Consider the following 25,042-nt stretch of genomic DNA (forward strand, 5'->3'; position numbering starts at 1 on the left):
TAGAATTCTGTAGTCTGTAAAAATAAGACTGATGTATCTTGGGGACAAAATTGTCTCACTGTGTATGCAAAAATATACATACACAATGATTGTGCATTGGTCAAGGCATTATAGTTCAGGACCCCTAGCTGTCTGCCTCTTGTTCCAGCTTTGCATAAGGGGAAAATATATCAGCCCACACCATGTTCATTATTTTGGTCCAGTGTTTTGTTTGCTTCTTCTAGACTAGTGGAATTGTTCTGCATTATATAATAATAACAGCTATTTTTATTAATGATATTATATATTTTGTTAGGAGTGCTTCTGGCAGGTCACTGCTTGGTGCTAGAGAAACCTCTGGTGTGTGTGGAAACCTTAAGCACTAGAAAGATGGAAGATACACATTTTGATTCATTAAAGCATTTCTCGACTGCTAATGGAACTGCCTTAGAAACCAAACAAGTGTCAGGGTTACATAGTGCCTTCTGTTCTTTTCTTTATACCTTGTCTCTCATATATATTAGTTCACGTATGCCTACGTTGACTTTTTGGAAGGTGGCAGTATTTCTGTGTTCAACTTGACCCAGGTAAACAGGGCTTTTGTATAATTTAGTTAGTTGATTCCAGGCCCAGACTGGCAATCTGTGGATTTTGACAAATGCCAGAGGGGCTGCTGTAAGATGCCATAGACAGTCACTATTTGTTGGGCCTATGGGAGCTGTTTGGGCCTCTGTGTGCTTGAAATGCCAGGGTCTATTTTGAATCCCATTCCAGGTCCTTTGTACTTTAACATGATTGTGGGAGGTAAAGAAAGTATAAATACATTATCCCTTGCATATTCCTGTATCATGAGCTGTATTTCTTTAAACCAAAGGTGGGCATGCAGGGCCAACTTTTAAGGTATCTAGCGTAGTGGCCTCTGGTATGGACAAATGTTCTGCCATGTGGCCATACACAGAAGTGCTTAAATACTGCAGTTGTTTGAACTGGTGCCATGCAGGATTAAATCTGGTAGCTTTATCCACCAACCAACAAGGTGCACTGGCCAATAAAATTATCTGTTGGATGAGATATCACGGATCTCTGGTTTGTCGGTCAAAAATTATCCCTTCAGTGAAACCCATACCCAGAAGGTCTTTTAAGGTCTGTTAAAAATTTCGAGACTCATGTAGTATGGAGCCACAGCAATGCTATAGTTCATCATTTTGCAAGCAAGATTTTACAGACTACACCCACCTAATAGCCAACCATAGGAAATAACTGTAACTGTAAAAAGTGCTGAGGCCCCCTGGCAACCCTGAAAACTGCTGAGTATGTCAGACAGGGTCCCTTGCCTGCTTACAAAATGGGTTTCTAGTGGCAGCCCTGCCTAACTAATCACAGTTTAGTAACTTGCCCACAATGGGATTTCCTTGAAAAGAGCCCTCTAACTGCTGGCTGTCCTGATGAAGGTGTTCATTCACCACAGGGGCCATATTGCATTCTAGATAATCAGCACACTTTCACTTTCAGCACACAACACTGTCCCAATACTCAAAAGCCAAAAAATAAGCCGTGAAAGGTATTCATTTGCCTCATGCAAATAATAAGTCATATGTATAAAATACAGCCTTTTCTTGCAGAATAGAAAGATATTACAAGTCAGTGAGCTCGTCCTGCAAGGTAAGAAATAAGGGAAATGCACTACGTTCCTATCTTGAGCAACTCTAAAAGGCTCAATTACAAGAATAAATTTAAAATGCACAATCAGGCACTAATCTGTGAGCACATAAATGCTATTAACAAAGTTACTTGCACCCAATTACACACTGCTTACAGTACCCTGGTTCTGACTACTCTGACATTATGGCAAAGTACAGGGTGCATGGTATAAGGGAGCCCTGGAATGAAACCGTGGCCACCTTAGTATGTTGTGCCCACACAAAACTCATTTATTGTCAATGCAAGCACATTGGCGCATTGAAAAGTGGCGTCATTTGACATTAAAAATTTGTAAAACAACTTGTGATTTTGTTAACACTAGTTTCCAGTGCAGTATTACAGTAAATCATGCCCAGCACACTATTTAATTGATTCCTGCTATTAAGGTGATATTCTGGGAAAATAACATGGCATCACAATTAAAAAAACACACAATGATTTGTGCTAACCCTAATATCAACTGTAGTTGGTGCCACATTTGTAATATAACTGGGAGTGATGAGTGAAAACTTTATAACTACATGTGAGCATTATAAATAGTTAAATGGGGCATGTAGTTTAGCTAAAAGCTGTCACTACTTGGCTCTACAGCTACCAATGGTGACCATGTCAAAGGTACCAAATGTGTCTCTCATGCCTTAGGGCATAATTCTGTGTGAGTTTTCACTCCTGTATCCCAATAGCCAGTTCCCATCTGTTACATACTTTGCCTGCGGGTCTCCCTTTGCTTTTTTTTCTTCATTTACATGATTGTGCCACTTTTACCATTTTCGCATTGTATTATTCTCTTTTTCAGATATTGCTGCTTCTTTGCCTATTTCTTCTCTTACTTTCCCTGGTTTGTTTATTTATTTTTAGTGTTTGGTTTTACTGATCCTTTTTGCCCAGATCAAGTAAATTGGTAGATCAGATGTTTGTTTTTGAAAAGGTGGCCAATAAATATATGGGTTACTAGACCAGTAGCAAACATAACACCTTCTACTGTTGCCCCTCTGTGTTTCTGTAATATCCCTCTGCAGCCCTATGATCCTCACTGGGTCTGCTTCAGTTTGTATCACACGGATTAAACAAGGGTAATGTTCCCTAGGTATTTCTTAAAGAGGCTATAAGGCTTTCCATATTATACTATTGCCAAACCATAAGGATTATGAAACAGCATTAAAGGGTTTCAAGTCTGCAGAGCAGTCATGCTAAGCCCTCTGTAGCCAACAATAGGGTTTACCGCTAAACAACAGTATAAAAAGTCTGCAAAAACTACTTACAAGCTTACATGACATGTAACAACACATTTGCAGAATGGTTGGAGCCAGGTATTAGCAGTGTAAACACGCAGATATCTCAGAAACCCTTAAAATAGAAAATGAATGTAAATTACAAAAGTGCTCAGAGAAGCACCCTGAGTAAACTGGCCCGTCTGTTTCACCAAATGAGAAGATTTTTCCCTGATATGAGAGGCGCTGCAGCTATGAAGTGAGTTAAGAAAAAAAGCCAGTCCTGGTAACTTTTTAAATCGCAAATTTGGCTCTTCTAGTGCAGAGAGCGCAATAGGGCTCTAGCGATGTGCCCCTCACCCCCTCTGATGCAAAAAGCTATATGCAGCAGTAGCCAAGGGAATGGCATCAACTTGGCCACCTCAGGTGGCTAGGACCCCTGAGGCGGCTCTTGCCTGATGTACACCAAAGGTGGGTGATATTGGCCTAATCTGATTTTTTAGCCCTAGGGCCAAACAGGGATACAGGTCATTGGGGTGAGGACCACATCAACAAGCTGATCCAGTCCTTGATCTCATGGGAAATATAAACCTGCCCAATCAACATCTGCCTTATTTTTAGCCAGATATTGATCAAGCAGGCCTGTTGGAGGGCCCCATACATGGGCAAATAGGCTGCTAAGTTGGTCTGAAGGGGCCGAATCGGCAACTTAAATCCATCCATGTATGACCTTTTTAAGTTAATGTATTCCTGCTATTAAGCCAATATTCAGGGAAAATAACACAGCATCACAATTAATAAAAAAACAATGATTTGCACTAATCCTAATATCAACTGTTATTGCTGCTTCTTTTTTTACTATTTAAAACAGTGTGATGTACAGATGTTATTCAAGAACTGCCGCATTGGTATAAAGGCACCTAATCTGCAGCTAAAATCCGCCCGTCTATGGCCACCTTAAGTTTACATCAATTCATTTTTGGGTTACCTAGTCAATGGCAGGTATTAACTTACAGTAACTGGTGCCCCAGATGCATTGGAGCTTGGTGCAAGAAAACATATGTATTTTGGTACATGCAATTTTCAGCCCTTTTACTGCCCCAGTGGGAGAGAAAAGCACAAGTGCAAAATGGCTCTGCACTCACAGCGTTCCTTCTCCACATACAGTATGGGCATTTAAACAATATTCTCTATAACAATACATGTACTCCATACAGAGTGGAATGGAGCACATACTGTGTAAATGTTTGCACCAGTGGGCACATTGCATTACTAAAGGGCATATGTAAAAAAGGGTGAAAATATAACTAGAGCTCACTGGAGGAAAATTTCACAGCCCTCAATTGTCATGTATGGGATGGTCAGGGGCATATTTATCCAAGGATGAAAATAAGGTGTACTCATTTTTAGCCTTATATAAATATGTGCCCTTATAAATCTGAAATTTCCTTCAGGCAAACTCTAGTGAGCAATTCTTCCACCCTTTAATAAATATGCAACTGTGAGAGAGTTGCCATGCTTTGCTATATATATACACCACACATACCTGTAGCAAACACAGGTGTTATATATAACCACTATTGCACTGGTGTGAATGCCCTTGATGGGAGAAAACAGAGTCTATATATATGTGTGCGTGTGTGTATGTGTGTATATATATAAATATATGTATCCTGCTTATAAGTAGTATATATTGATTCAGATATTGAGAATTTTTTTTTAGTTTATCCCACTTATAAGCATAATACTCTTTAAGGGGCAGAGAGTGCCAGTGTCTTGGCCAAGTTATTCTAAACGACTATTTATAGATTTATGCTAAAATTAACCCCAGTTCACCTGGCCTGTACCTTGAAGGAAGTGGATCCATGGATCCAGAAAAGTGTACTCAAATGGATTTATATTTTACAAAGATAGAGTACAGAATAAATTCAGATTAGAAGTGTATCTTTAATATGAAGCAGAGATGAGAGATGGCATGAGCATATATAGTACTTTAAAGAAGAGAGACCAACACAGAGCAGAGCCAACCGACAGAGATGGTGAAGAGCACGAGAGCCAATATGTTACATAAGCCAGAGAAAAGATTAATGCAGAATGTTAATGAGAAGGTTAAGGTTCTGCAATTCTAGGGGTTTTACACCCTTTGCTAAATGGACAGGCTGGGTGTGAAAATTCTCTCTCATCTGTCAGGGCTTTTTTTTATGTTTCTATGGAAATATATGAGAGATGGGTTGCTTTTGTGTGCCTTGGTATTTAGCTTAACCCCTTGAGCGCAGGAAGTTCACGGAGGGGAGGCTGAAATAAGCATTCAGCCTTTAGCAATTGTAATGCAGTCAGATACAAATGACACTTTCTATTGCTGTATGATATCTTCTCTTGCTTATTCCTCCTACATCCTGATATTTCATAACTGGAAACTTTCTTGTGCTGTTAAAAATACTCCCATTTATCATTAGATTTACATAGTTAAGTTGGTTTGAAAAAAGTCCATTAAATTCAGCCCCTCCTCCAGTGCACATATATAGACTTATACTGACCTATCTATACTCTTACATATGTAAACTATATATCCCAATATCTATACTAATTGTACATTTTAGTATGGTGATAGCCTTGGATATTATGCTTGTTCAAGAAAACATCAAGCCCCTCTTAAAGACATTCATAGAATGTAGATTTACAAGACTGCCTGTTCTTTAGTCCTGTATCTGTGCATTAATTACAGCTCCCAGCTTCCCCCAATGCAGGGAGTTGTAGTACAACTATAACTAGAAGTCTGCAGGTTAAACAGCCATGTCATAGAAGGCATAGTTTGGTTTAACCTACCTGCCTCCAGTTGTGCCTGAAAGCAGCAGTGAGAAAAGGATGTTCCATTTCTAAAACAGTGGTTCCCCAACTGTGGGACTGCCCAAAGTGTTGGCTGGTGGGGACCCAATCTCAAGGCCAGTAGGGGCATGTTTTTTGGGTAAAATGCATATTTCAAATCTTGTATATTGGGTATATTGGGAACTATATCCTTATATAAACATGTTCACCAAATGTTGGATCTCATAGCGGAAGTCCAAAAACACCCTAAACATGTGAAGCTGTAGTTAGTCAGTAACTGTGTTATGTAATGGCAAGGGTTCTTGTGTTCCCCGTTACCATGTAATAATTACAATAGAGAGTCCAGGGAAGCACAACCTTCCTGCACTCTCTTTTATATCATTGTTTATTTATTAGGCATAAAGTCCAGGGGCAGATTCTAGAAATGACACCATTATTGAATGCCACACTGTTTCATTATGAAAACCAGCCAAAAGAAAAAAAAATCACTGCCAAAGCTTTAACAAATAAATAAATAAATAAATAAATAATAATAGTTAGCAAGCAAGAATAAGGGCTACTGTCCATTAACTATATGGATTTATATGGATCCTGGCAGCTAATAGAGTTAGAATGTGCTGTAACTAGTGCAGCAGAGTGTATAGTTGGCATTGCACGCCTACCCACATGGTATAAAAATAACTATTTGAAGGAAATATAATTAGTACCTTTCTACCTGTTTCTTTATGATACTACGAAATCTGTGTAATTATTACACAGTAAGTTTGCATATCAGTATTGTCTGTGAATCGTTTGTAGGCAGATTGCTCTATGGATCCAGCGGAGGAAAAGAGATGGGAGAGATACAGTTATGCAAGTAAAGATTGTGCAATACTGACACTGTCTTGCTTTGCGAATGTGTAAATATGAACATGTAAACCCATTCTTGGCTAGTAATTCATATTAACAACATCTCTGTTGTTCAGTCTATCCTGCTGCGCAGGGCGAGGGGTTGGGGGTTGTATTTAATTGCAACAGTATAGCCCCAAGATGTACAAAAAGAATTGTCATTCCATTAGCTGCTGTATGCACCTCAGTATAAAACAGTAGCAGTTTTACTATAAACAGTTACCTTTCCGAGCCTTCACATTTCTCAGCAAACCTTTAACCCCCCTCCCTCCATAGTTATTAGTAAGATTGGTACTTGAACAGTCCACAAATAATTCCACCCAAGGTAAAAGAAGGTTTCTTACCAGCTTGTTGGTTGGCGATGCCCTAAGAAAAATGAATTCTGGGCACTAAGAGGGCTGCTCCAGTCTCCTTATAATCTCTCTCTTCTTCAGACTTTGGCTCCCTCTTTACTAACTTTGCCCGGCGTGCTGCTGCTGGTGCCTCGGCTCAGGCTGCCACCATGTGCTGCAAATCTCATTTTATCTCCTTACAGGTTCCTCACTGACTCTGACCTCAGCCTGGTCTCCACTTGCCCGCACTTTCACAAGCTGATACTTACACTTCTCCACTCAAATGGCCACAGTTTATTTTAGACCCCTGCAAATATTCTCTATATCCCAAACCATTCTATTCACTGTCTTTCGATTGGTTCTCCTGACTCTTTATAATTGTCCCTTTGTTCTTTTCACAGTATGTCCATCTGGCTTCATTGTCTTTCTATTTCCCTGGCAATTATTCTTTTCTCTCTGCTCTTACCATACGCTTGCTATTTTTCTGTTTCTTCTTCTTTCTGTCTTCTCTTTTGCCCCCTCTCCAAACGCTTTCCTTTACCTCAGTTTCCCACTCCCTGCATCTCTCCCTCGATCTGTTCTGCTCTCTGCCCCACTCTCTCTCTCTGCATCTGAGCAGTTTGTGATTGTGCACAGGAATCTGACAACGCTGGGCTGGATGATCTCCCCTCTACATGTGATCTCAGTGTGTATTCACACTGCATCCCAGGGAACAGAGAGAGGGGAATAGAAGTGTAAGGGCTCAGTATCTCAGATGTCCCCCTATATCTCTGTATACACCTGAGCAATGTCAGGTTCTGAAGGTTCTACTAAACATTTTGTTTAAAAGAGCCTGCTTGCTGTTGGTATAATTTCCTGTAATAATAATGATTATATCATTTTATATCACTTCTCTCTAGTTGGCTCAGTGTTGGCTATTTCAACTTTTACATTTTAGGAATTGCCATTGGTGTGATATTAAGTGATATTTGCTAAAGAGATGCTCTCCATGGCAAACAATGGTCTCCAAGCCTAGCATCTACATTGAAATCTATCTCTAAAACCATCTTCTGGGCTATCTAGTATAAATAAATTTAAAGCAACTGGACTTGTTAAGTAATCATTGAAGATGTTTCACTACTCATCCGAGCAGCTTCTTCAGTTCTTCTGGGCTATGTTTTCTTCACCTGTTACACAGCTTTAAGGAGGTCGGTCACCCTACTTGCAAAAATCTAGGGTGCCCTCTTGCTTTGTTTCTGGTGGTAGCTAATCAGTAATGCTTTAATCACTTACTTTCATGCTTCCCCTCTCAGAAATGACACAATATTGCAAGAAGCTGCGCTGTGGAATTAGGGGACTGTGTTTAGCATCTTCCACCTGAGGGGAGTCTCCACACTGACAACCCTGACACAAAGTGCTGGACTTTCTAAAATAATTCCTTTCCCTAAAAGGGATAGTGGGAGGTAGGACTTCTTTTTATTTTCCTTTTCACCCTTTTTTTCCACTATTCCAAATTCTGTTTCCTTACAGAAATATTTGTAGCTCTTTACTTTTTCTCCTTTTTGGCAGTCTTTGTGGTGTTAATTTGCATTTAAATAAAATCTTTATGGAAAAAAAGAACAATAGTATAGAAGAAAAGTGATTAACTTCCCCATCATGGATAGCAAATGTACTTGTAAAATACGCATCAGACACAGTCTATGAGAACTAATGCCTGCCTCTCTGCTGATGCTAATAGATTTCTTCATTTCTTGCTGCTCCCTTAACCTTGGGCTTTGGGACTCCAGCACCCAAACAAATCCATCAGTCGTGGTGAGTGAACTTAATCAACCCAATATTTATTTATGGTATCCAAAGCCACAGGGAGCTGGAATCTGTTTTCCAACAAGGGATTTTACTGTCAAAAGTCAGGCGCATGGGATGTTGTATTATATAAAAACCTCACATTTTGACTTTTTGAATTTGTAAAAAGTTCCCGGAAGTAAAGGATATTTAGTTTGTAGTAGTGTCTGAAAACATGCAGTTGGCTTTTCAGAATAGGGGCAATCACACATGAAGCTACTTGTAGCCAGTATAGTATTCTCTATGGCAGCGTATTCTGGCATTTTGTAGCCACAACAAGAAGCACCATGTGTCATTGTCCTTATTCTGTGTCATAGTCCTAATAGATTTTACCTCTGGGCTTGCTATGGATGCTGTATTATAAAGCTCCATATTGCAGAAGCTAATAATTCAGTTCATAAAAACCCCAACTTATAATAAAATTCCTGTATTGGCCCAGTCAGAATTTCAGTAACACCTTAGCAAGTTGTGCTTACAGTTTTCCCACACCCATGTCCACCACACAAGGATTTAGTGTCCCAATGCCTGTAAGTCATACTCACCTATCCAGGCCATTGTTTAACCAAGAGGCATCCACAAAATCACTGGTGTGAAGAAGCATTTTAAAATAGGTTTACCTTTAATAAAAGTTATCCTTTTTTGAGCATGTTAAGCATTGATCTCACTACAAGTGTGCTAGTTTTTGGGGCATATTACTATGTACAACCTGATAAGACATAACACAGGAACGCAATTAGGATAAATTACCTCCCACATGTAGATCAGACTGATGATAATAGAAGACCCATCCGATTATGTAAAAAAGAACCCAAGACAGTTATATCAGATGTTGCTAGGAGACTTTCCAAAAATAGTTTAGGTAAATGGCTCAGACTTCTGTTTGCTCTTCCAACAGAATGAAAGGCATGTACAAAAAACCTGGTTACACGGCTCTTCTTATCGGAGGGATCCATTACAATCTGGGTTGGAGGGTTGAAAAGTATCTAGATTAATAGTCCTGAAAAATCACCCACAATTCCCTAGTCTTTCCAAGCATATTGTATTATAGAGGGGAACTATTGAAATACAAAAGAAAAAACTTTTCAGTTCAGTTTGTTCAGTAAGGACAGGTAGCACTGATAAAGTACATGCTACTTGGTACTTCCAGTCACTTGTGTTTGCGAGTATAAATGGACCTGCTGCCACGCTGGAATCTACTTGACTGCATTCAAGAGACAGAAATTGTGTGATGCTGTAAAAATGTGATTAACGCTGCCTTTATATTAGAGTTTTACTTCTCATGAGTCACAGGTTTATTTACGTAAGGGTATTCCCCTGCATACAAAAAGACTCCAGGCCACGCTAGGATGCGGAGTACTAAGCAGCCCTCATGTCGGTAAGAAGAAGCTTTCCAATTAGAGCAGTGCCTAGTAAGGCTCACCCCTGGGCAAAACTTGGGAGGTACCCACTGTACCACTGGCTGATTCCAGAGAGCCACGATAGATACAGGCAACTGCTAGAGCAGGAATGGAAACCTGTGAGCCAGATGTGGCCATCCAGTGGTTGGTAATGGCTCCCTAGTGTTTGATTTCATCATTTAGGTGCTAATTAGCCCACTACCTGGAAACAGTTGACCAGTGCTGTACTAGAGGAATGATAACTAGTTGACAGGCCAAAATTATAATGCTGAAAAAAGTTACTGGCACACATTTCAAAATAATTATTTTAAAATATATTGTATTTTTATAAAAAAAAAAAAAGATGCCACACTTGTGCTGAAAGAATAAGGTGCACACGTCAGCGCCACTGTGCCCAATCTGTGGCAAAATGCACGCGCAATTGCATTTCTTTTGTCGTTTGCATCCCCAGTGATGCTGGAACTGTGGAGAAAAAATGGTGTATTGTAGGGGGGAAACATAGCAAATGCACATAAAATTGCACTTTGTGCACCACATCTTGGTAAGTGAATGTGTCCTTGAATGTTTTTCAGGCAAAAACAAGCAAACAAAAATGACATGAAAATCAAAATCTCTAATGCAATTGCAAAATATGCAATAAAATTTTAGGGCAAAACACAGTGCTATTTTTGGGTTGTGACCAATGGGTTAAAATTCCTTGCCCTAAAATTCCTTGCAGCAAACACTGCTATTAAAGTACACACATCAATTAAATTAAACCATTGGCCCAAAAATTCCCTGCTTTTACAGCTGATCTAGAATAAAGTTATCTCTGGTTTTATATTTTATTACCATATATTTCATACCAGCACCCTTGTCTGTTCCCAAGTGTAACAATTAATATAACACTTTGTATTTTCTTTCAGATAAAAGTAATGTGGGTTTATGTGCCGTATTAACAAATGTAAACAGTATCCCTTGTACAACCAGTTAGCAGTGAACTTTTATAATGTAATAAAAATTGGTTACTGTACCAGGGAATATTTGCCTATGATACTACATAGGACTTCAATAAGGTAATGCAATAAAAAGAACAACAGTTGGTAAAGTATGTTAACCAATAGCAACTAACTAGGTGTTTACTTTCAAACAGCTTATGTGCCACCTGCTGATTGGATGCAAGATTGGTTTTGTATTAGATACAATAATTTATGATGATCGCAAATATGAAGAAAATGCTTACAAAAAAATCGTATTAGTCACGATAATATCGTATTGGCAAACCAAAAGTCACAAAATTTTCGGATCCGAACATTCGTAAACGGCAGGAAAACCTTTGACTTTGATCCTTCTGTGCATGTTTTTTGAAGCCTCCCATAGGACTCAATGGCACTCTGCAGCTCCAACCTGGCCCAAGGAAAGTCTCCCATAGGACTCAATGGCACTCTGCAGCTCTAACCCGGCCCAAGGAAAGCCTCCCATAGGGCTCAATGGCACTCTTCAGCTCCAACCTGGCCCAAGGAAAGTCTCCCATAGGGCTCAATGGCACTCTGCAGCTCCAACCTGGCCCAAGGAAAGTCACGATACCGAAGCTTAAAAGAATCCGAAACTTTTGTACTCGGTGCGACAAATACGATTTTGTCACACAAATTGTCACACTTTTTGTTGCAAAGTACGAAAAAGTACAATTTTTTTGTATTTGGAAGCGATCGTACTTTGATAAATGAGCCCCATAGTCTGTTAAAAATCTTTTGAACATTAAATAAACCCAATAGGATTGTTTTGCCCCAGTATCAATTCATGCAGATTAACTACAACTTATATATTTCTCAGAGCACAGCCAAAAAGCTTATTGCATTCCTCATTCTCAGCCATCGAATGATAGAAATGTATATACTGGTATTATTGATTATTTTACTGTTTGGTGACACACTTATGCCCAAAAAGGTGTTTGTTAACTACAGGAAGAAATATAAATGTAATATATGCAATATACTATATAAATATATAAAGGAGTAAGTAGACTAAATCTGGCCATACACGCACCGATAATATCATAGGAAACCTTGTTTCAGTGGGTGTATTGTGGCTCAAGAGGCGACCGAGATCGCAGAAGGCTGCGGATATCAGTTGACACGTTGATCAGCGGGGTTAAAATGACGACCGAGCAAAATCTAAGTTCAGAGCTGGATTGCCAGGTGGAGGTAGAATTTCTATTGTTTCTACTTCCATAGCTGAAGATTCAACCCTGAATGTAAGTGGAGGGTGGGAACAATCTTTTGTGCGACCAATGTTTGCATGAAAGATCGGGATTGCTATGTGTGTGGCCACCTTAGGAATCAGAGCCATTCAGTTTTTTTTTTCTTAGTGCCCCTATACTATGTATTAGGGGTAAACCCAACTGGCAGGTTTCCCTCAGGTCTGGTTGCTTTCCCCTAAATGCAACTGAATGCTCCGCGCCTCCTCTTCAGTGGCTGCTTGCCAGCTTGCTTTCCATCTGAGAGAAGAAAGAGAAGGAGTTTGAGAATATAGAAACCATATGGAGTTTATTCTCAGATATGCCAGATATAAGCCCACACCTTCTGCACTTTAGGGCACCAAGTGTAGACAGAGCACTATTTTTTTACTTTTACAAAACTCTTGAAGTAGGAGGGATGCCAGTTACAAGCCACTAAGGAGAACTCCTTTCTAAAGTTACAAATGTGTATATACTGTTAGGGTTTTTTTGGAGTTGCCACCTTTTTGAGCATGAACAAACATCATGAAAATGTATCAGTGTATCAATGTTCCCAAGGGCCAAAGAACTCCATACAACCTAACTGCACATGCCTTTCATACAAGTATCCGGTTGCCTTGTCTATACCTAGGGTTGCCACCTTTTTCTGTGACTAAAGGTGCCCATACACGTGAAGATCCCCTCGCTTGGCGAGGTTGCCCGTGTATGGCCACCTTAATATCTTTGTGTTGGGGGAACGACATCATTGGGAGTGGAGCTGTGATGTAAGAGGCAGGGAAATGGGCAGGGGTGGATATACATTGGCGGTGACTTTGTAATACTGGCGCTCGCCCTAGCTGGTAATTTACTGGCTAGGTCGGTCAAATACCAGCCAGGTGGCATCTATACTGATATACTAAAGAATATATAATATAAATTCCAATGCTTTGATTGGCCAGTTGTATATTTATGGCTTGTGCCCTTTACTAATTAAAATGCAGTTTATTGAAAGCCACAGTTTCTTTATTAAATTATGGCTCCATCAAACCTTTGCTTGCTTATAGGCACTTCTTAGAAGCCACAAGTGGTTGCCAAACTTTGTCTCTGCTCTTTAACAAATTCTATATCTTAGTGAGATGCAGATGATGCAGAGAAAATGGGAGACTGGCTGATAACAATATGCAAGATGGGGATATTTTTAAAGATCTGAGATGCTGAAACTTTAGGCTGTTTAATAAGTTCAATATGTAAATGATGGCATTTCTAGCCATATTTATTTTTAAGGTTTGCTTGAGGCCCATGTTGTCAACTGTTCCCTGGAATAAGCAATACAGTAGTTCCTACTATATAAGTAAAATGCATAGAGAAAGGTTATTTTACTGTTTACAAAGGGCAAACTGATCGAAGAAAAAATTCTTCATATAAATAATACATGTCCCGATTCTTTTGCATCTGGAAGCAAAACTGGAAATTGTGATTCAGGCATTTTAGCAACACCAACAGCAACGCTTCCATAAATAACTTTCCTTTGTTTGCCATGCACCAGTCTTGGGTCCTAATACCCCAAATAGCCCACACTGGCCATGCACCATTATAAAGTGCTTCTTACTAAAGGTGCATTGGCTAAATGACATTAATTAGTGTTATTATCTAATTGATATTACATATAACGTTCATGTTAATGTATATATGTATAGATGCACATACATATCCATCCTCCCCCTCACACACACCTGTTACTATATAATTAGTAACCAATTACCAGTTGCTAGAGTTATGAAAGAATAAAACACAATCACAGTACAATACTGTTCTTTTTCTATCCAGCGCCTCTGTTAATTACTGGCAAAAAGCCGCTTTATGTCTAAACAGATTTTCTTAAAATGATTAAAAATCATTTTTGCATAAGGCCAAAGTTGCATAAAACTCCTCATTTGGAGACAGAGACAGACACACAACAGGACTATGTGCCATATTCTACGTAGAGTTTAATTTTATCAGTTAATATTATAGAATCTAGAGGGCAGATAATGCCTTATAGTGCACATAGCCATGAATATCATGTAAATTATAAATGGTGCTTATTGATGTCATGAGTTATAATTGGTTCTTGGTAATCTAATTTCTGTCACATGACTTACTAAACTCATGCATTATAATGAATACTGTACCCCTATCATAAAATATGAGGATATTAGAAGTCACCTCTGAGTTCCATGACCTGTATAAAAGCACTCGGACTTTGGTCTCATGCTTTTATATGGTCAGGGAACTCCTCATATTTTACAACAGGGTGTACATTATTCACTATATAATTATTTGCTTGGGCCCTTGGTCATTTTGTATTTTATGGCTGCTGGTTCCTGTACCGGACAAAGGCAATGGAAAGGATGACATATAAACCAGCAATACTTTTCATAGACAGGGATATCTACCTCCTAATGTGTTGCAGGAATGGACTCTTTTCTACCTTGTCAGCTGTGTGCCACATTATAGGCTAGACAGGTGGTCTTAACTTTTTTTCAGTCAGGCTTATATACTCTTGGGGGAATGTAATATGGATTGCTAACGGAAAAAAACCCACAATAGGACCAAAATGGTACTTTGTGGCAAATTTTGATTTTGTGCAACAAAAGAAATTAGTGAAATCTTTACATGTCTTGCAACAGTAGGTCTGCAATTGTGAATTTTTTATTTGTCTGAGTGTGCAGGCATTTTAAACACCACTTGTGATTTTTATTACAATCCCCCCTTTGAGTCAAAACATGAGTCTCATCTATGTGTAAACACATGTATTATGTTAGAAGACAAACAAGAGGGCTCATTTATTACAGGGGGCAAGTATTGCCCTAATTATGTACCTGCCCCCAAAGAGTTGCAGTTATATGGCTTTGTAAATTCACCTTTGCAGTTATGTAGAGTAGTGAGCTCATTATTGAGGGCAGGAGCAGAGCTGGTTTAGCTATAACAAAGTTTTATATGTTGGCCTCCTGGCTTTAAATGATGGCTGTGGGATGCCCACCAAAGGGTGGCTGCCATAGAAGATTATCATGGAAAGTCCAGGCTAATATAATTCAAAATTACGTCCCAAGGTAGACTGATCACACTGGGATAGGTTGTAATCCATACTGCATGTAACTGTCAGCTTGTGAATTCCTTGGATCAGATCCACCACAAGAACATATTAGGGTTGATTCACTAAAGTGCGTTAATTTTTATTGCACGATTTTTTGCGTTAAAAAAGATGCGACAATTAGCGCGCAATTCACTACAGTATTATCGCATGCGTTAATTTGTGCGCAACCACATGCGGTAATGTTAACTCATGCGTTAATTAGCGCGCAGAAAAGAATACTAACGCATGATTCACAAACACTTATACGCGCTAAATATCGCATTAGACTATGTGAAAATTAACACCTACTTGGGGCAGGCGGTAATTATAGAAAAGTACAGTTCATGAGCTTTTGGCAACACAATATGGACTTTGCTTTGTTATTTATTCAAGTCTGTGTTGGCCCTAGAGTGATGCAGCCGCCAGTTTGCCGCATATAAATAGTAGCCGCATATAAATAGTAGCATATAAATAGTAGCATATAAATATTTATATGCGGCTACTATTTATATGTGGCTACTTGCATGCAATATCGTGCGTAAATTAGCGCAAGTATGCTTATAGTGAATCGTGCGTTAAGTGGCGAAAATTTAGATGCGATAAAATTTTTATATAGCTCTGCTATATATGCTAGTCTATCAGGGTTAGGATGAGATTTGGGATAAAAAAAAATCTTATTTGCTGCCCTAGGTATTCTTGGAACTGTGGCTACATGATTGATAAACCAATGTTTTCCTATATGTTTAATATTTTAGGAACTAAGGGGGGCCCTTATCAAAGGTTGGGCCTTCAAAGTGTGTCTTAATTAATAACATCTGACACCACTGATCTACATAAATATACTACCTCAGCGCCAGCTGGCTTTTCATACATTTAATATTGCTAAACAGTTTTTGTGAAGCTAAAGGATGTGTTTATCAAGGGTAGAAGGCATCAAGCACCAATGATTTTTCAGCATGAAGAGAGTACATACAGAGACAGTGTAGGAATCTGTGTGATATTAATGTGCTGGTTCTATACCACCTACATGTCCTGCTTAGATACCGCTGGCTTCCTTTGCAGCATTGGGTGACAGAGTAATTGCGAGTAATTGCTTATTCTGAAGGACAGATAGAGAAAGAGCTAATTTAATATCTGTTGCAGGTTGATCTTCTGACTGCAGAAAACCACAGTGGTGGGCTTTCTATAGAACCTTTACAGGGTAAGGGAGAGTTTCCCACTGCCCCTTGCACAATGCTGGAAATTTGAAGTCACAATTTTCACAGATCACTTCACACTGGCGAGAAGTGATTCTATAAAGTATATAATACATAAGAACCATGAATATCCTTTACATTATATAGTGAATCATGCACCCCTGTAGTAAAATATAAGTATGTTAAATGTTACCATGACAATATAAAGGCATTAGGCCAAGGCCTTTTATATCCTTATATTTTACAGCAAGGGGTACGTTGTTTGTTATAAAACACAGGCTTGAGTGAGTGATGTGACAGAAATTACATCACTAACACAGTTTATAAGGATATAATTTACATGACTAATGCAGCGTCGAGCCTGTTGTGCCCCCTTTTCCCTCCCCCTGGTACCGAAATAAGACAACGGACAACTTAATTTGGGGAGAGAAGGCTGCAGTTGTTTAATGTAAAATTTTATATAAATCAGTAAATATATATGTAAACAACCATAACTTGTATTAAACTGTTTGTAAGTCCAAACATTAAAACAGCAGTCAACTTATACCTCTAAGGAGGTCTGACCCTGAGCCCAGGCGCGGAGCCTGTGTCCTGTCTATTATCCAAGTCCCCTTCTAGGATTATCCATCACCCTGAGGACCCCAGGCCTACCCAGTTACCCATTCATTTTCCAACTGCAACTTTTTAATTTCCTCTGGGGCTCAAAGTCGACCCCACCCCCGCAACTGCGACTACTGGACTTCTATCTAATAGGGAGGGAGGGAGGGATGCTGTTGATCCTGCTCCTTCTCCCGCCGGAATGATGTGAGTTCACATCCAGGGAGGGTCTTACCTTTCTTTGCCCTGCCTGTACCAACTGTAATAACCTGTGGTGGGAGGGGGTGAAAAGGGGGGTGGCTTTTCCTCCTAACATAGTCATGCCCTGCTTCCCTAACATTTTATTCGGGTCATTGGGCTCCCGGATAATCATGGCCTCTTAAGCCTTGTGCTTTATATGGTCTTGATGACTTTTAGGGACATATTTATTATAGTATGTAAGCCAACATCAACAGTGATGTTACCCATAGCAACAAATCAGCAATTAGTATTCAACAGTTACCTACAAGTTAGAAGTCTAAAGCAGAGATCTGATTGGTTGCTATGGGCAACATCACCAGTGATTGGCTTATACACTATAATAAATATGTCTCATAATACCCTTATTTTACAATAGGGGGTACTTTATTCTCTATACAAACTATGTAAAATGATTATGATTATTTCAGAACGGAACCATTGAAGAGAGTCCTCATTTATTAATACCATAAGAGAACTTGCACTAGAGTTGTAGCCCATAGTAATCTCATATATCTCTTCATATTTCTAATTGCAATACACCAATCATATAAGCTGTCTAACTGGTTGCTATTGATTATTGCAATGGTGCAACATTGTACCTATGTGAGTAAAATAAAGGTCAATGTGTTACAGGTTCAGGATACAGGTTACAGGTGTTACAGCATCATTGGTCAGGAAAGGGAAATATTTCTCACCAAAGAAGTATTCCTGGCATGCATCAATATAAAAACCACTGTCTTTATTTCTATTATTTTCTGTATGCGCTGTGTGTTGGAAAAATTAACAATGTTAGTGGCAATATGACTCCCACAGAAAAAAATGATTATTTTATTCTTTTACATATCAACTCAGTTAAAAAAAAAAAAGAAAGATAAATTTAGCATCTCAGGAAAAAAATAAAATACTGAAAAAACAAGATCTTTTGCCAAATTCGGTCACTGTGGAAATAATTCTAAAGCAGGGCCCAGTTACCGTGGAAACGAAGGCGCTGCGTGGTGGGGAGAGAGGACCAATATAGATCGGGAGAAAATGTTGTCAACTTCTCCCCCCCCATACCTTCCGAAGTTTGAAATGTATAAATGACCCTTCAGCAGATAATCCTCTGCAAATAGGGCCATGTCTGCTAAGCTGTGTTTTTCTGTAGGAAAACCTTTATCAAAAGGAAGATATAGATCCGTCCATCTCAGGAGGCAATTAAGCCACTTCCATTCACAAAAGTGGATTTGGTGAAGCCTGCTATTAATTTGTCATTCCTTATTTATTTCAATGATCTCTATAATTGTAAGGGCACATTATGTACTAATCCCTACGATATAAAATGTAAAAACAAGTCAATTTCTTAGCACATTAAACAGATATTGTCATATTTGTCCTTTGCTGTGACTGCCCTTGACACAGAAGAGGAATAAGTGACAGTAGGAAGAATGACAAATGCAAAGTAAAACAAAGATGGCGGCAGCAGGACAACATGGCTGCTTCACGTCAGTGCATCTAAACCTGCGACCCTTCACTTGGTGAGGAACAACACCCAGCACCCATCAATGTATAACAGTTCTTGGAGGGCAACAGTTGTAATCCAACACCAAATGAAGTGTCATTTCACAGTCCTAATTCATATAAAAAATAAGTTTGTTTTGCCCTGGGTCCCATTTCAAGGGGGTCATCTGCCGCTGCTACCTAACATGCTCATTTCCAGAATGCACAAATTAGGAGGCAGGACACCTATGTGCCTCCCCCCTCCTAAATACAGTACAGGTATGGAACCCATTATCCAGAATGCTCGGGACCAAGGGTATTCCGGATAAGGGGTCTTTCCGTAATTTGGATCTCCATATCTTAAGTCTACTAAAAAATCAATAAAACATTAATTAAACCCAAAAGGGCTGTTCTGCCTCCAATACGGATTAATTATATCTTAGTTGGGATCAAATACAGGTACTGTTTTATTTCTAAAGAGAAAAAGGGAATCATTTTTAAAAAATTTGAATTATTTGATTATAATGGAGTCTATGGGAGATGGCCTTTCCGTAATTCTGAGCTTTCTGGATAATGGGTTTCCGGATAAGGGATCCCATACCTGTACTACCAAATGCAACTTGTATCTCTCCTGAGAACTGCAAGTCTTGGCATCTCTCTATCAGCTTAAAGAAGAAGGAAAGGCTAAGTCACTTGGGGGTGCCAAAATGTTAGGCAGAATAGTTTCTGATTAAATGTTGGTCTAGTGTTGTTGTTGTATAGAGATTTCTGTTTAATAACCAGTCTCCTGCGTATCTGAGCAGGGCAGCTTCGTTGTATTCTTTTATATTGGGAAGATTAAGTCCCTCTAAGTGTTTAGGCTGTTCTAATTTGGTGAGATTTATTCTAGGGCGTTTTTTGTTCCAGATGAAAGTTCTAAGGATGTTGTTCAGCCGTTTTAAGACTGTGGTTGTAATATAGTATGGCAGCATTTGCATTGGGTATAATAGTTTTGGGAAAAGGAACATTTTAATGAAATGTATTCTACCGGAGAAGGTTAGGTTGATGTGTTTCCATTCTTGTGTCTCTTGTTGTAGGGCGTCTATTGTTTTCCTTATATTTAGTGTGTATGTCTTTTTATGGTCTGAAGGTATTGTTATGCCTAAGTATTTTATGCTGTGTTGAGCTTTTTTAAATGGGAATTGTGTAGGCCATGTGGTGGATGTCGATTGAGTGAGTTGTAGAGCTTCAGATTTATCTATGTTTATTTGAAAGCCTGTATTATTGTTAGAATTGCTTGTGTTTCTGCTTGGGGCTGGCTAAGGAATAGCAGAATGTCATCTGCGAATGCTGTTCCTTTAAGAGTTGTTCGGCCTATGTGGATTCCTTTCAGTTCAGGTGTCTTCATTATATGTCTCAGCAGGGGGTCTATGGCTAGGTTGAATAGGAGGGGAGATAAGGGGCATCCCTGACGTGTCCCTCTTCCAATGATGAATCTGTCTGAGTTGCAGACTGGGTGAGCTCTATAAGTTTTTATTTTTGTATAGGTTTAATTTTAATTTTAATAGGCGACGCAAGTGTGCATGAGATATTCTGTCGAAAGCTTTGTCAGCATCTAAGTTTATTAACATTTCTTGTTTTCTTTTCTCTAGGTTGTTTTGGTAGACTGCTGTGAGTAATTTCCTGAGGGCTTGAACAGGATGTCGTTGTCTGATAAATCCGGTAGGTGTTCTGTAAGTATTTTTGGTAGGATCTGTTGTAGTCTGTCGGCCATTATTTTAGATATTATTTTTATATCTTGATTTAACAATGATACGGGTCTATATGAGCTTGGTTCGGTTATGTCCCTGCCCTTTGGGGATTAATATTATTATGGCAGCGTTAGCTTCGTGCCATAGTGGGTGTCCCTGTCGGGTGTTGTTATATAGTGTTTCTAAAATGGGGGCTATGTCGGGTGTCAGTTCTTTATAGAATTCTTCTGGGAGACCATCCGGTCCTGGCGTTTTCCCGTATTTTTAATGTTTTGAATGTTTCTAATATCTCTGTTTTTGTTATAGGTGCTGTCACGGAAACGCCACTCACAGACGCGCCTGACACCGGGACAGGGTACAAGGGGGTTACACTCAGTCACCTTTCACACAGGTTAGACTAACATCAAGCACCCCCAAACAAACCACTGCCCCAAAACAACTATTCGCTGCCACCATCTATCATTAACAGGCGATAGAAACCTAGTTACTGAAATATATCGCACACAAACTTTCTTACTGCAGTTAGGGTTAGTTCTCACTAATTTAACAGCACACTAGCAGCCACAGGGTTAAAATTACAGTCAAACCTACCCCCCTGCTAGCAGCCCACTAGTTAATTAGCATCTACACAGAATCTGCCCTCTACCCAATACACATGCACACACCAAACAGTTAATACACCTAGGCCTGAGCAGTCATACAAGGTGCGTGGGAATAGAGCCAAAGGACTAAACTTATTAAATTTTTATATTTAATATTACCAGGGTAAACAGTGCAGTTTTCAAAAGATGTTACAAAAGAGAAACATATATGCAAAACAGTCAATAAAATAAACGGGGATAAAAAAACAGAGAAAACCCTAGTACATTACCGAGTGATCTGTTGTGCCCTCTGAGGCAAGAGGTTGAAAAACGGTGAACTCACAATCCAAAAGAACATGGATGCTCCAAAATATGAGTTAACTGGTACCTGGGTCTGTGCCCTTTTTATCCTACTCCTGGGACCCTCCCTCATTACTGTATTCATGAGGAGGGAGTGCCCAGGGGTGTGTCACAGGACCTCCCCCTGTAGAGAGCTGTACTTCTCCTGCCAGTTTCTGGTCATATAATATTGGTACTTGCCAGTACCCAATATTATTATGACAATAGGGGCTTGTCGTAACCCATATGGGGGCGATCAAAAGGATACCAAACATGGGGGGTGTCTCATGTCCCAGTCCCCCAGAACCCATCCCTGCTCAGAGAGGGGTATAGGCTGCCCCTGTTTGGTATCATTGGGAAGCCTGGGGCCTCCTCATAAATCCTATGTGATTTATGAGGATGTGGACCCTAAAGCAGCGGAGATATGGATCCATTTCTATAATCCATATTTTCTGATAGCTGCACCCCCCCTGCTGCTCTGGGTCCCCAGTTGGCCCCTTTGATCATAGATCAAAGAAAGCAATAGCCCCAGGTTTCCCGCCCACCAAATGGCTGGATACGGATAGTCTGCTCCCTCTGTTGGAGTGGCCCCCTTTCCCGCAGCCCCTAAATGCATATTTAATTAAGGGTCTCTGCAGGAGACTAGATGGTGATAAGGGGTTAACCCTTTGCCAGGTCGGGGCCATATGGTGCCTGGCATGACAGGTGCGTCTAAGATGTCGCGGTCCTGTGTTGAGAGTTTGTGAAGTTCGGCTTCTCGCAAGAATTGTAAGCCTTCCTGTGGATTATCATCTACTGTCTGATATAGTTTTTTAAAGTGGTCAGTAATTATATTTATGATTTGACTCGGGTCCTGTGTCCAGCCATCAGGTGTTTTGAGTTTTTGTATAAACGTGTTCCTGGTCTGCCTTTTCGCTAACCGTGCAAAAAGCTTTCCTGATTTGTTTCCATGTCTATAAAATGGATGTGTTGTGTAGCTCAATGATTGGTATGCTTTTCCTGTCAATAAAGTATCGAAAAGTAGTTTGGTTTCTGTGTATTTATTTTTGTCTTCTTGTGAGTTTGTGAGTTTGAAAGCTGTGTAATGTGATGTTAATTGTTTGTGGAGGAGATTGTATTTGTTATTGTATTGTTTTCTTTGTCGTATTAGGTTGATGTTATGTGTCCTCTCAGGACTGGTTTTGCCGCTGCCCAAAGTAGCTGTGGGTTGTCCCAATGATTGATGTTGTCGGCAATGTAATTTGCCCAGCTAGTTTTTAAAAAGGTTTGAAAGTCCTCACTGGAACACAGATGTGACGGGAATCTCCAGTTACAGTATATGAGCGTGGTTGGGGCATTAGTAGTTTTAGGCCAGTAAAAATTAGAGCATGGTCTGATACATCAATATTGCCTATTGTAGCTGTTAAGGCCGTCGGCAGCATTGCCCAGGAGACAAAGATGTAGTCCAGTCTTGAGTGGCACTTGTGTGTGTGTGTACTCCCGAGTAGAAGGTGTAATCTTTGGCTATGGGGTGTAGGTATCGGTATGTGTGGTGTAGTTGTAGGATGTCACATAAGTTAAGTCCGGGTTTTTAGTTTTCCTAGTCAATTACTAGGGAAGCTGGTAACTTTGTTTTTCTAGGTCAAATAGTCATTTTGTTGTTTAGGATGTTTGGTTTTGTTTGTCGTCCCTTGACGTTGCCGCGTTGTAGTAGTCCATGGCTTGTTTGGGGTTTTCAAAGAAGACATTTTTCCCATTGGTTTTGTCCGTTATTTTCAGTTTTGCTGGGAATAGTAGGGAGAATCGATGTCCTGAGGCATATAGGAGTCTGCATACTGATGAGAATTCCTTACACTTTGCTGCTACTGTAGCTGGGAAGTCTTGGAAGAGCAGGAGGCGATGCCCTTGGTAGTAGAGGCCTTTTGTTCTTTGGTATGCTGTTAAGATGTTAAGTTCATTTTGTCTTCGCAGTTGAGTAGTTTGAATTTTGTTTGTCGTGGTCTGTTTGAGTCTTTAGATGGTGGAGGCCCAATTCTATGAAATCTTTCAATTAAGTAGTGGGATTGTGTTTCTTCCATTTTGAGCAGTTTTGGAAGTTCTGTTTTTAATAGTTGTTCAAGTTCTGGGCCTTTTTCGGACTCTGGTATGCCTACCAACCATAAATTGTTTCGTCTGCTCCTGTTTTCCAGATCGTCAATTTTATCTGCTATTATGATGATTTTGTGTTGTTGCAGATCTATGGATTTCTGGGCTTTGTCGAGTTCATCTTCCAATGTGGAAATTCGTTGCTCTGCCTCTTTGTGTTTGATTGGTGACTTGTTGCAGAATTTCTGCCATGGATTCTTTTATGCTCACTAATTTTTGGTCTAGCAGTGGACCTATTAGTTGTCCTAGATCTTGAGCTTGGGTAGTTTGTGGTTGTTGGTTGGTTGTTTCAATATTTGTCTCCATTTATTCTGGGTCTTGTGTTGTCTTTTTTTCTTTTGGTTTTTGTTTTGGTTGTCTTTGTGGCATGGTGGTTGTTGGGCCCAGGTATTTTTCCATACCAGGCTGATTTAGTTGTTGTGGGTGGTAAATAGGTAAGTAGTCTTTTTTTTTTTTGTTTATGGTCTTCTTGTATTTGGATGTTTCCGTTATCTGTAGTTTGTTTGGTCAGATGAGTGTGTTCCCTCTGTCTAGGCAAAGAATGTTTGTTTGTATTTACATTTGTACAGCTGGAATGGTTGCTCCCATGTGAAGAGGTAGAGTTTTCATATTAACATTAGGCAGTGTTTCAGCACACGTGGGTGTGGTGTTGGCTTTCTTGCCACTGGATTGATAGATATGATTTTCCTGCCGGGTTTTGGCAAAGTTTGTTTTTATAGTTCTGCTGTAGTGTGATGTGAGGCCTTTATAGCTGGGCTAGTTTGTAGAGGTCCGTTTATACAGGGTGTGTTTAGTCTACAGAGTCTTGGTCTGTATCACTTGCTGTATGGATGGCCTTGAGGTGAGTTGGTTTGGGTTTTTGTGCCTGACTTTGGAAGGGTCTTTTGCCTCTTAAGAGGATATGGTGTTGTGGCAGATAGGGTCTTTTTTGCTGTGCGAGTATCGCTGTGCGGAGTGCACTTGGCGCGAGGGAGGTTTGGCCTGCACTTCCTGTTGCGCAGGTTGTGTTGCAGTCCCCGTGTTTTCGCCCTCCCGTGGCCAGACTTACTGCGTGTCATTGTGGTAATATTTGGCGATGTGAGCCGCTCCGTTCCACCTTAATGCAGCTGTGTTACTTGGGCAGGGTAGCGCTCGGCGTCAGTTTCGCCGGCAGAAGACGTACGAAAGAAGGAAGCACTCGCTGCAGGTACCCCGGGCTGGTGCATTTTGGCACCCCCAAGTGACTTAGCCTTTCCTTCTCCTTTAAGGTTATCAGGGAGATGCTGGCAGTTGCAGTCCAAGAACTGAGTTTGGTT

At 39.9% G+C, this 25,042-nt stretch overlaps 1 protein-coding gene and 1 long non-coding RNA gene across 2 annotated transcripts in view; one reads left to right on the forward strand and one right to left on the reverse strand.

Annotated features, from left to right (window-relative positions):
* The window catches only part of kcnj4 (potassium inwardly rectifying channel subfamily J member 4), a 34,712-nt gene extending 27,088 nt beyond the window's left edge, over nt 1-7,624 (reverse strand). The window contains exon 1 of the mRNA XM_002934213.4: nt 6,950-7,624. The gene's annotated coding sequence lies outside the window, so the exon portion shown is untranslated. The remainder of the gene's footprint in view (nt 1-6,949) is intronic.
* The window catches only part of LOC105946981, an 81,087-nt gene extending 60,036 nt beyond the window's left edge, over nt 1-21,051 (forward strand). The window contains exons 5-6 of the long non-coding RNA XR_001924499.2: nt 20,605-20,674; nt 21,010-21,051. This is a non-coding gene — a long non-coding RNA (uncharacterized LOC105946981). The remainder of the gene's footprint in view (nt 1-20,604; nt 20,675-21,009) is intronic.
* Nucleotides 21,052-25,042: the final 3,991 nt, after the last annotated feature.

This window comes from Xenopus tropicalis, chromosome 4, assembly GCF_000004195.4.
Source record: "Xenopus tropicalis strain Nigerian chromosome 4, UCB_Xtro_10.0, whole genome shotgun sequence".
NCBI classification, from domain to species: Eukaryota; Metazoa; Chordata; class Amphibia; order Anura; family Pipidae; genus Xenopus; species Xenopus tropicalis.